Here is a 9,931-nt window from a genome sequence, read left to right on the forward strand (position 1 = left end):
TTGAGAAGATGATAACCTGTCCTACATAAAGAAAATGCGGTAAGCATTTTTATTTTTCCCCCTAACAACAAATGTAGCATGTAAAGTGAATGGGTTTCAAAAGGCTGCATATTAGATAGACAATGTTCAGGGCTATTTTCATGAAGAAACAGACACATGAAATATATCAAAAACATTTGGAAATTACATATGGGCTATGTCTACACAGGCAGCTTATGTCGACAGATGTCACTGTGAACAGAGAGACCATGGCAGTACCTCTGTTGACAGATTGCATCTACACATAAGAGCATTTCAGAAGAGCAATCAGCTCTGTTGACAGAGAACAGCCAGACTACCTGGCCCTCTCTCTACAGAACAGCTGACCAGAAGCTCTGCAAACAACGCTGCCCTGGGAACCGCAAGCACTCTCTGTAGACAGAAATGTCTACACAGGCACTCTGTTGACAAAACACTGTTGACAGAGTCACTATTCCTCATTAACACTGAAGACTGAACATCTGAAGTTTGTCGGCAAACTCTCAACAGAGGGATTTAGCTGTGTAGATGCTCAGCAAGTTTTGTCAACAACAGAACTGTTCCATTGACAGAAGCTGTCCATGTAGACATGGACATGGAGATAGACTGTGATGACAGCTCAACTCTTCATGTATGAATTTGAGAAATATGCTAATGTTATTAATAAATAAGGCCTCTTTGACCTGTATAAGATAACTAGTTTTGTGTGTATAATATGCTTTTCAGGTCTTTAGGTTAATTTTTTATCATTCAGTTATCCTCTCCTGAAAAAAAAATTAAATCTCCTTTGAATGCTTAAGGGGGAAACAAGACATGAGGCTCAAGTAAAGCTATAATAAAATAGGGAATACTATAGGAAAGGAATATAAAATATACCAAATAGTGGTATTCTAAGCTTCATGAAACCATATCTTTAATGGAATCTCAGAGAACCCGGAGATGCTTATCCAGTGGGACAGGTTGGCTACGTCTACACGTGCAGCCAACATCGAAATAGCTTATTTCGATGTTGCGACATCGAAATAGTCTATTTCGATGAATAACGTCTACACGTCCTCCAGGGCCAGCAACGTCGATGTTCAACTTCGACGTTGCTCAGCCCAACATCGAAATAGGCGCAGCGAGGGAACGTCTACACGCCAAAGTAGCACACATCGAAATAAGGGAGCCAGGCACAGCTGCAGACAGGGTCACGGGGCGGACTCAACAGCAAGTCGCTCCCTTAAAGGGCCCCTCCCAGACACACTTTCATTAAACAGTGCAAGATACACAGAGCCAACAACTAGTTGCAGACCCTGTATATGCAGCACGGGCCCCCAGCTGCAGCAGCAGCAGCCAGAAGCCCTGGGCTAAGGGCTGCTGCCCACGGTGACCACAGAGCCCCGCAAGGGCTGGAGAGAGAGTATCTCTCAAACCCCCAGCTGATGGCCGCCATGGAGGACCCCGCTATTTCGATGTTGCGGGACGCGGATCGTCTACACGTCCCTACTTCGATGTTGAACGTCGAAGTAGGGCGCTATTCCCATCCCCTCATGGGGTTAGCGACTTCGACGTCTCGCCACCTAACGTCGATTTCAACTTCGAAATAGCGCCCAACACGTGTAGACGTGACGGGCGCTATTTCGAAGTTACTGCCGCTACTTCGAAGTAGCGTGCACGTGTAGACGCAGCTGTTGAGAGCCCTTTTTCCCATTTGTGAGCATTCATTCTGTTAAAGTCAATGTGACTAAGTGCTCTCTCTTAGGAATAATGCGATGGCAGTTTGGTCCCAGTTGGGAAACTTTTTACACTTGGACAACAACTCATAATATATAGAAAAGCCCTCCATATATTTTCTCAACTCTTTCCAGTATATTACATATATATTTTAATCTGAATTCTTTTAGATATACAAAATGTATGACTGGAACTACTAAGCAATAATGTGACTCAGGCAGCTGTAAAATCAGCTACGCAAACTCAGGCAAGTGGTCTATTTATAAGGACCCTTCTATCTCCATGAAAATTTTCCAGTATTTTTAGCAATTGTAGGAGTTGCTTGAAACCAGCACTAGTCCATTCAGACAAAATAATATAATGGAATTTTGAACAACCTCACTGCACCCAGGGATTTCAAGTGACATTTCCAATTACATTTGTGTCCTTGGTTTAATCCCAGAGCCTGAAATTAAACTGAAGGCAATATATTTTTCCCCACAATACATAGAACAGTTCATTCTGGAGATAAGAAAGAATGCAAAGTGAGATCTCACATCAGATGCAACATTTGCAAATATTGTGCTTGCAGCATATATGAGTGTCCAAAGAAGCTTTAAAATAATGTGTTGATGTACATGATACAAATTGGCCATTTAAATAACATGGAGATGTGAATACCTGTCAAGTTGCTATAAACTATGGATTCTTGGCAGCAGGTTTACAACCAAGGTGACAGTGTTTCCTATTTAAGTCCAAGTTACTATTACCAGGTTAAATCCATTTTGTTTGAAATCAAAGCAAGGAAGCACGACACAAAAGGTTGCATTAAAAAAAATCGTCTAAATTGCTATGTGTTCCTATTTAGTTGATCATAAATGCTCAAATAAAAGTGTCAAAGTAGTAAATAGACACTTTAACAGAGATAGCTCAGGCCACCTTCACTGCTGGCTTAACTCCAGGGCCTTCATGAAGATAATTTGATAACTGAATTTTGGAAAGCAGGAATTTTTAAGGAACTTTGGTGTTGAGGACAGTTGTTGATCTGTCTGTATATATAATATGCAAAGAGAGGGATATACTTCCTTTCATGTATTCCTGATCTTTAGGACTGCTGGGGCAGGAAGTTGAACTAGCCACCAGCACAATGCTGAACAGCAGTTTCCCAAAGTATGACCATCTCCTGGGATTCTCTGGAAACATCACACTAAAAAACCATGGGGCATTAACATCATAAACTCCTTCATACCATAACCTGCCTCAGAAATTTCCATCCTGCACATTCAAAATCAAGAACATGAAAAGACAGAGACGTAAGGGATTTCTAGTCTTGTCAAAAAGATATTTTTCAGTTCTTGGGATACTTGAGTAAAGCGTAGGGTTGATTGTTTTAGCGTTTCAATTCAGAAAAAAATTGAAGAGATCAGCTGTTTATCCAAATGTTATCAGAACATCTTCAATTTTAAAACTGAGCTAGAGATCTTCTGAGAGCTGGCTTCATAAAACAATTTTCATTGGTTTCAGCCAAATGAAAATGCTGCTATTCCTCTTTCATTGTGGCACTAACTCTCTCTTGATACTAGGCCAAGCCAGGAAATAATGTAATATATTTTTAGATCACAGTCTCACAGTATGGAAAACATGTTGGATATGTCTAATAGTTGTTTCATCCTTATTTTGCCTGAACAGATTAATCCATCTTTACCTGAGGTACATGATTTACAGAACGTATAAACTAATTACTCAACATTAAACTTTAATTCAACAGTAACATTCTTTTAAAAAAGATAATCATTTTAACAGTATTATAAACACTGAACTAAGTGGGACTGCCCAAAGAGTAAAAAGATTTGAGGAGGGTGATCAGGATCTTCTAAACACAGGAAAAAAAAAAGGCAGAGCTCATTCCTTGATTTATTTAAAGGAAGATTGGAAAAACACTAGGTAATATAATGGAAGAAAACCTTCACTAGCATGGGCATAGAGTAGATGGCCTCTACTTCATTTAAAGATTCATGATGACTATGATATAGTAAATACTGTTATCTTTCATCTTTTAGCCTGATTATACAATTTCCAATAAATATATAACTTTATATTAGATCTTTTGCTCTTCTTTTTAATAAAAAGAGGTTTTCCACTGTGTTTAACAAGTATTGATTACAGAAATAGAACTTAATCACACATACAGTATGGTGTTGATATAATCTATAATAGGAGAAAAAGTGTAATTTATAATTAATAAATGAAAAATTTTGCATATCACAACCTTGTATAGTACTTTGCTATACTTTGCCAAAGAACAGTGGATAAATGTGAGAAAGTGTTAAGAATTTTTTTTGTTTTGTTTTACTCATAAGACTCTGTAGATAAGCTTGATTTTCTTGTTTTATTGATTCATAATTTAAGACACATCTATTGCCAGAAAAAGGGAAAATCCAGAGGGGAGGGACATAATATTTTTCTCCTCTGTTTAATTAATATAGGATATTTGAACATTTACCTATATTGAACCTCTCAACTGACTCATAGCTTAATTGTGTTATGGCCACAAGGTTTGTCATTGCAAATTAGATGTCCTGATAGTTTGGCAGTCTCAAGTGAGTTGTAAATTGTGCCAGCAACAATAGTCCTTAGAGATTTCAACCTTGGCCCCTATTCTTGGCTACTCCTCTGAACCATTCTTATGTTGTTCAAGCATTAAGTTGTCTCATTCAAAACTAGAGTTGGTCAAAAATGTATTTTCTTTTCCAAAACAAATGAGGAGTAAAGAAGTTCAACCTGTACAAATGAGGAAGTGTGTCTGTCCCATGAAAGCTCATCGCCCAAGAAATTGTTTTGTTGGTCTTTAAAGTGCTACATGACTGCTGATTTGTTCTGTATAATTATTATAATATTTACTTGCTTTCACATGTGATTTATTACATATTTTATTGCATATTCTACAAAATACTGATATTATCTCATATTATTATTATATAGACATAAAAATAAAGAACCAGGAAACATGACCTCTTTCTATCTCTGTTTTTAGGTCTTCCTCTCTTAGCTCTCTCTTTTGTGAAAAAAAGACAATACAGCATGTCTATCCTTGGTTGTGTGACTATTTTTAGATGAAATTCAAGGCGCTGCTTATCTCCAAATCACTGAGTAATGACTACTTGTTCATTAGAGGTTCACATTTCTCATCTTTGAATGTATCGCAATATTGTCATTGGATTGGAAGCCTTTATGTAAGCACCAGAAGGTGAGGCTCCAAGGCATTGGGATGCCAAAGGGTTTTCTGTAGTATCCTAATCTGTAACCACACAAAAAATATATCTCATCCTCAGTTTGGTTACACTCAGAAAATGCTCTTTGTCTATTTCTTTACTAACTTTTGGTTTTGATATCTAAACCTGGTAAATAATTTCAGTAAGCTGAGGAAAAATTAGTGGTTTTTTTCCTCAAAATCATTTTTTCTACCAGATTATACTAATATCCTTAGAATTCAAACTATTGACAAGATTTTCTGAGATCAGTCAGGCTGACAGACATGGTGTGTGTGGATCAGCTCTGTGGCCCAGAAGACATGGAGCTTGAGCAGAGGAGGCAGGGCTAGGGCCAGCCTACCCTGATAGCCACCAGCACTGCCTGAAGCATGCCACACATCCTCCAGGCAGACCTCAGCACTGCCTGGCGCATGGCACATTGGGCTACAGTGGCAATGTAAAGGGCCCAGGGCTCAAGCCACAGCCACTGATTTTGAATTGCCAGGCCCTTAGGTATTTACCTCCTTTGCCCCACTTCTTCCACAGGCCTGCAATAGACTCATCATTCTCTTAATATTTTTAAGGTCAAAAAAGACCATCATGATGATCTAATCTGCAGACCACAGACCAAGGAATTCCATCCAGCAATTTCCCCTTCTCCCCAATTAATTTCTGTTTCTGTTTCAAATATAGCACCTCTTTCAGAAAGATATTGAACCTTGGCCTAAACACTGCAAGTGATGGAGACTCTACCACATACTTATATAAACCATTCCAAAGATTAATTGTCTTCACATTTTTCAGTCTCCTTTCTGTAAAGTGGCTTTGTTAGAAAGGTGTGCTGGCACCCCCCATCTACAGAAGTCACAGTCAGAAGGGATTTCCTGGCAAAACTTCTGTGGACAGATAGCATCTACACATAAAAGCAGATCAAATGATCAATCCACTCTGTTGACAGAGGGCAGACAGAATGCCTGACCCTCCCTTAACAAAACAGCTGACCAGAAGCTCTGCAAACAGGGCTGCCTGGTGAGTCTACATGGCTGTTTTGTCGACAGAACAAGGTCAAGAAAGGTGTAATATCTGAATGGGGAGAGGTATAAGGCTGCCGGTGGATCTGCTGGGTTTTGTCAACACACTGTTGACAAAGAGCATTTGCTGTGTAGGCACTTTTTTTTTTTCTGGCAAAAGCCCAGTTTTGCCATGAAAAGCCACTCTGGTAGACATGGTCTAACCGGGCAATTTTCCTTCTTGCAGTCCAGGGGACTTAGAGATTGCAGATAGGATGGTTGTGGGCTCTATATAATTCCTTCAATTAATAAAGACAATATATCTATACAATGTATATGACTGAGGGGGAAAAGTTAGAATGCCATTTTGCTTTTAGTGTTATTTGTTATTAATACATTTACAGCATTAAATTGTTCAGTTCAAATGACCAGGAGGAATCAAGAAAAAAGGACTTAGAAACTGTTATATTAGCTGCCCAGAGCAGCAGGAGGTGAGATTGTCCTTTAAGAAATTAGGAAACAATAGAACAAAGTTGATTTAGCAGAAGAATTTTAGCCTTGCTAGAACTGAATTATCCTAATAAAAATGTATTGGGCCAGCACTTTTCACAATGAAGTCAAATAATGTGTTGCTATTAACTTTAATGTGTATTGAATTTGACTCTCAGAGTCTGCATCTACACTTGCCCCAGACTTCGAAGGGAGCATGTTAATCAGGGCGACGGGAGATTACTGATGAAGTGCCGTGGTGAATATGCAGCACTTCATTAGGGTAATTCTCCCCCGTGGCAAATTCAATGTGTCAGACTTCGAAGTGCCGGCATGCATGTAGCTGCAGGCTCTTCGAAGTGCCTGTGCTACTTCGAAGTGCCTTTTTTCCTCAAAATTTTGAGGAGTAAAGGCACTTCAAAGTAGCACATGCAGTTTGAAGTGCCTGAGGCTACATGCATGCTGGCACTTCGAAGACTGACACTTTGAATTTCCTGAGGGGGAGAATTAACCTAATGATGTCTGGTGTATTCACTGCAGCACTTCATTAGTAATTTCCCATTGCCCTGATTAACACGCCCCCTTCAAAGTTGAAGAGAAGTGTAGACAAGCCCAGAATGTAATATGGTGTGGTAATGCCATACCTAACACAAAACCTCTTGTACAGGAAAAAGGTGCAGTGCAGTTAGATCATTCTAAAATGAAGAGACTGGTGTGGAACAAATTCCACTGTACTTGTGAAAATTAAGATTTTCTGTAAAATATAACTGCCAGTTCTGTAGGGTCTTTCTTAGGGACAGTACGACTCTCTCGAGTCTTGGCATTTCCCTCTTGCAAATTTTATAATTCCCATTTCAAACCACGTAGGCTATAGAGAAATCTGCAATACTCCTTTTATTGCATAATTCACATTCTTGTTAATGGCTAGCCACTTTTTGATCATGTATAATAAAGTAAAATTGAACTCAAGGCAGAGGCTACACATGCAAAATAGCCCAAATAATTAAAATTTATCAAAAATATGAGAAACTGAAAATACCGTGTTGAAAAAAAAATAATAGACAGACAATCTAAACTATTGGCATCAATCAAGCTCCATCTATTAAAGATAACATACGTTGACTTTTTATTGAACAGAAGTAACTACCAAGTTTTAATTATCTCGGTTAACACTTATCACCCAGGCCAATAAATTCACAATAGTTCCTGAAATAGGAAGTCACTGTTTTGAATTAATTTCTGAACACTCAAACCGTTAGAGTGTGCAGATGTGAAATTAGTACTAGCATTTCATATAATGTTTGGCCTAGCTAAAAATAATTTAAATTGCTGTTGTAATAGAGATCCAAATTTACTGATTTTTTCAGCCTATTCTGTCACTTTAAACTCTTTCCGCTCCTCCCTTAATTAAAGATGTCTCCATGCATGTATTTCATTGTCCACTAGTTGGTCATAAGTCTGAGGAATTAATTAATGTGAAAAGAGGCAATAAATCAACTTTAGAAGCACATCTGCACCATGTTATCTGCCTGGTTTCATCACATTACAGATACATGCATAGTTGATTGATTCCACAGAATGAATTCTGTATTTAATTATGTTCATGTGAATCCTGACTTATTTCATTGATAGTAAATGAACTTGTGCATCTAAGAGTACATGTTACTGTATTAGAGTACTGACATAATCTGTTTCATAGTAAAAGTGTGTTTAAAGTTCAATACCCTGGTATTATCTATTTGCAGTTATTAAATATTTGTTTGACATTTTCTTTAATTCAATCTAATCTTAATAAAAGCGTTATATATATGAGAGAAACACATCCTGCCTCCTAATATTTGTAGAAATTTTACTTCTGGTAGCTAATAGCAGGCTTATAAAGGTTATATTTATGGACTAATACAATAACGTTTGAGAAATCTTGGTTTTCTGGCAACCATCATTTTACACATGAGTGCTAATAAAAGTACAGCAACATCTTTCTGCAGTCTGAAAGGCATTTTGATGTCAGATACAGGTTTATAAAGTAAAATAGGAGTAGATATGTGCATGTACATGATAGAAGAAGAAAACAATATTATTGCTGCCATAGGATGCAGAACTGTGAAACAGATAACACTTCTAGGTGTTTCTGTGAGACACCAGAGGGCTCTTCTCTATCTCTATACGTTTTCAAAAATTGTGAATTTTCACTGTATTAACTGAAAATCTCCTGAATGACTATACAGTAGGTGATGTTTTCATACGCTGTGAGGAGAGGATGCCTTGCTGGAACACAGATTGATAATCAGCAGGGGAATTCTAATGTGCAAGGTATACAAAAAGAAGTGTAGTAAATGACTCCATCAGGTAACTCCAAGTAAGTAAAGTCAAGTTTCCAACAGTTACAAGATTTTGAGTAAGTTTTGAGAAACCACTACAGAAGCAGAGCCTTGCTAATGAAGGGTTTTTGAGTGGCTTGTGGTTTTTCCTTTCTATGCTTTTCAAATTTACACCGGAGGCATGCATTGAAATATTGTTTCATGTAAATGGTACAGATAATGAAAAAACAAAAAATCTTGCACTTACCTGTGAGACCTCCAGGCCCTCCTAGGCTTGAAGAAATTGATAGTATAAAATCAAATTAAACATCTGATGAACAAAATGAAAGAGTTATTTTTTAACTTCTCAGCCTCCTCAGAAAATTTTAGAAGTTACAGCTTCCTCTCAGTAAAAGACACTTCTGCTACTCGTTTTAAGAACTCACAGTATGTCGCTGCTTACAAGATGTTATTTTCAGTGCCTGGAGTAAAACTATGAACACAGGCACTTTTGTGCAAAACATCATAAGGCCCTTCTGAAGTTCACTGAGAGTCCAGAATTAAAATGCACAAAGCTGCAGCAAGCTAAATGCATGCTATTTTTCTATTTTCTAGTGGAAAAAAGCAGTACTTATTGTCATGTAGCTGAAGTGAAGAAAAAAGTAATTCGTCTTGCATAAGAGGGTTTTTTTTTGCAAGTGAAAGGGACACACCGTCTGTTTAGAGATTAATAAGGGAAGCAAGTAGTAAATTTAGAGCAGTCACAAAAATATATAAAAGAGAAGAGAAATTCAGCAATCTCTTTTTTGTACTCTTTCCTCATATTTTCTGACACTTTGGCTGTGGCCACTCTAGGGAGTGATATCGAAATGGCTTATCCCTATCCGTCATTTTGAAATAAGCTATTTCAAAATAAGTGCTATGGAAGCACACATGCAACGTGGATCGGCCTTGCGATCCGCAACATTGAAAAGACTCCCAGTCATTTTGAAAGGGAGCGGCTACATGGCCACAGAGCTACACAGCCACAGCTTCATTTCGAAATAACAGGGCCAGAAATGGCAAGGGCTGGGTCGAATAGCCGACAAGCCCTTCCTGGAGCACAGGCCAACTGACCCCTTAAAGGGCCCCTTCCAAACACATCCCCCTTGCACATGCTGAGGACCCT

General features: G+C 38.3%; 1 protein-coding gene across 1 annotated transcript in view; it reads right to left on the bottom strand.

The window, feature by feature from the left end:
* Positions 1 to 9,236, bottom strand: part of LOC142009433 (cadherin-19-like) — a 130,966-nt gene extending 121,730 nt beyond the window's left edge. Inside the window, exons 1-2 of the mRNA XM_074987509.1 lie at positions 9,210 to 9,236; positions 9,032 to 9,094 (exon numbers count right to left, since the gene is read on the bottom strand). The gene's annotated coding sequence lies outside the window, so the exon portion shown is untranslated. The remainder of the gene's footprint in view (positions 1 to 9,031; positions 9,095 to 9,209) is intronic.
* Positions 9,237 to 9,931: the final 695 nt, after the last annotated feature.

Source organism: Carettochelys insculpta, chromosome 2 (genome assembly GCF_033958435.1).
Source record: "Carettochelys insculpta isolate YL-2023 chromosome 2, ASM3395843v1, whole genome shotgun sequence".
NCBI lineage: Eukaryota > Metazoa > Chordata > Testudines > Carettochelyidae > Carettochelys > Carettochelys insculpta.